This window comes from Echinops telfairi, unplaced genomic scaffold, assembly GCF_000313985.2.
Source record: "Echinops telfairi isolate 266 unplaced genomic scaffold, ASM31398v2 ScPeMD7_18;HRSCAF=68, whole genome shotgun sequence".
In the NCBI taxonomy this organism is placed as follows: domain Eukaryota; kingdom Metazoa; phylum Chordata; class Mammalia; order Afrosoricida; family Tenrecidae; genus Echinops; species Echinops telfairi.
The window spans coordinates 84,387,757-84,390,649 of record NW_022103915.1 but is presented as its reverse complement, the minus strand read 5'-3'; the positions used below and the strand labels follow the sequence as shown (position 1 = coordinate 84,390,649).

General features: G+C 40.0%; 1 protein-coding gene and 1 non-coding gene across 2 annotated transcripts in view; both read left to right on the top strand.

The window, feature by feature from the left end:
* Positions 1 to 2,893, top strand: part of RNF212B (ring finger protein 212B) — a 30,896-nt gene that overhangs the window by 7,868 nt on the left and 20,135 nt on the right. The gene's annotated exons all lie outside the window — the stretch shown is intronic.
* Positions 310 to 443, top strand: LOC115868891. Its single transcript, XR_004045851.1, has one exon. It is a non-coding gene; the product is annotated as a small nucleolar RNA SNORA22 (small nucleolar RNA).

The following is a 2,893-nucleotide window of genomic DNA, read 5'->3' as shown; positions in this document are numbered from 1 at the left end:
TTTCTTTAAGCACATCCAGTTTGTGTGATTAGCATGAAGTTTACAGTAAAGATTTATTTGGTACAAAGATGAAGCCCTTCCCTAGCCTTACGTCCCTCCCCCAAAGCCAACAAAAACGTTTTATAATATATAATATCAAACAAGTATTTAAAAATAGACAGATTAATATAGTGAATCCCCATGTATCCATCACCGACCTTGAACAAAGATAAATTCATGACCAGTTTGTCTTTATCGCTTCCGCCTGCCACCCCACCCAGATTATTTTGAAGTCAATACAAGGTAGCTTTTCAATCTATGAATATTTCATCGCACAGTGAACACCCGAGTGTGCTTCTTAGTTCCCTTGGCCTTGACACTGTGCTAGAGCAATGTCTGGTCTTTTCCTCTGCATTGAGAGGCACATTCATGCTTTCAAATGTATTCAAAAGGCTAGCACATCTTAATTGTAATAAATCTTAATTCCAGAATGCTTCCAAAAATAATTCGATCCTTATGACGAACTGTTTAGTTGCATCTGCTGGAATAACACCAGGAGGGATAGTCTTATAACTCTGTTTATTTTAGAAATAAAAAAAAATTTCAGTCTAGGTATCTAAAGGTAAGGATTGTTTTATTAAATATAACCACAATGCCATAGAAGATGCAAGGAATACAAAGTCACTGTGTTAAAAAAAAGTTGACAGTCAACCTCTCAAGAGATAGGATATGAGTAGGAGCAGATGGTATTGAAGACAGAAGTCCAAGCTACATTGAAGGCGTTTATGAGAAACAAGGCTTTCAGAATTGACAAGATACCAAGATGTTTCAACAGATAGATACAGTGCTGGAGGTGCTTATTTTATGCCAAGAAATGTAGAGGACAGTTACTGGCAAACTGCCTGGCAGAGATCCATATTTGTGCCCATTCCAAAGAAAGGTGACTGTGATAGGTAGGCTTATTGTGCCAACCTGGCCACTAGGAACATGTAGGATTAATAAGGTCACAGTTTGATTGGAGGGCAAAGAGATAAATGGCTCGGCAAGGCCAGCCCCTCTTCTCCTGCTCTCTGATGATTGGACCAGTGTGAGGCTGGCTTTAACTAGTTCTCTGCCTCAACTTGTGAGCTACACTACCTGTGGGATAGCCAACCTATGGATCATGTCGCTAGAGCCTGAGGTTCCTTCGAGACATGCTTTATCACGCCTCTGGTGTATACATTGCTTGAGCTTGAGGCTGTCGATCATGTCATCTTGCATTGCTTGAGTTTGATATCCCATCCTGACCTGCTTCACTAAGCTCCTGAGCTGCTGACTGTTGGGGACCCACCCTGCTGTTTGCTGCCTGTGGCTGGACTGCCTGCATTGCCTTAGGGAAGACTCAGCTATCTGCTTCCTTGACCTTGGACCCAGCAGCCCTCATGCATTGAAGGACTTCTAGTATTTTAACTGTTCCACAGAAGTGAGTTGAACTGAGCTCTCTACTTCTGTGTGGACTACTTACCTGTTATGTTCCTTCATGTTGTATATATCTATCCATATATATACACACATATATATAATCATAAGTGCCCTGCGTTTTTTTTCTCTAGAGAACCTGTCTAACACAGTGACCCACATAAAAGAGACCAGGCTTATTGGTCAGAGAGAGACTAGACTCATCCAGAACTAGGGTCCTTAGTCACCTTTCAGGTCTAGAACTGAACTCAACCCTATGTTAGAATAATCAACCATTTAAGATTGAAAGGGCCACATTTACCCAAGGACAAGGGGCAGAGGGTTCACAAAGGAGGCATGGAAACAGCAAGTACAGGGAGGAAGTGGAATAAGGGATTGAGGGGACTGCAATGGATGGGATGAAACAAAATGTGTATGCACTGTCAAATGTAAAACTGATGATCTGCTATGTAAACATATACCCTAATTCACAATGTTCAAAACAAAGAAAAGCGACCCATCAGGATTAAGAAATTACCAAGCCATATCACTAGTATCACATGCAAGTAAAATGAGGCCGAAGAGCATTAAAAACGTTGCAGCAGCATATCAACAGGGAGCTGTCAGAAATTCAAGCTGCATTCAGAAGATAATGGAATGAAGGATATAATGGCTGATGTCAGTTTGATCTTGGCTGAAAGCAGAGGTTATTAGAAAGATGTTTGCTTGTATTTTACTGACTATGCAAAGGCATCTGTGTAATTCATAATGCATTTTGGCTAACATTGTGAAGAATGAAGATTCCAGAACATTTCATGGTACAGACCTATGCATAGAACAAGAAGCTGTCATTGGAACAGGACAAAAGGGTGCAGTGTGATTTAAAGTCAGGAAAGGTGAATGTTAGGGTTGTATCCTTCCACCATATTTATTCAATGTGCACACTAAGCAAATTATGCTAGAATTTCGACTGTATAAAGAATGCTTCATCAAGATTGGAGGAAGGTTCATTAACACCTTGCAATATCCTTGTTTGCTCCAAATGAAGAGGACTTGAAGCACTTGTTGATGAGTATCAAAGACTCCAGTATAGATCACACCTCAACATAACATAAAAATCCTCACAACTGGACCAATGAACAACATCATGTTAAATGGAGAAAAGGCTGAAGTTGTCAAGGATTTCATTTACTTGGATCCACAATCAATGTCCATGGAAGCTGCAGTCACAAAATCTAATGACAGATTGTGTTGGGCACATCTTCCAAAGATCTATTTAAAGTTTTAAAGAACAAAAATACCACTTTGAGAATGATGGGGTTCCTGACCCAATCTGTATGTAGTCTTTTCATTCACCTCATATGTTTGCAAAAGCTAGGCAATGAATAAGGAAAACTGAAGAAGAGTTTGATGCATTTGAATTATGGTGCTGTTGAAGAATACTGAAGATGTCATGGACTGACAGGAAAGCAAACAT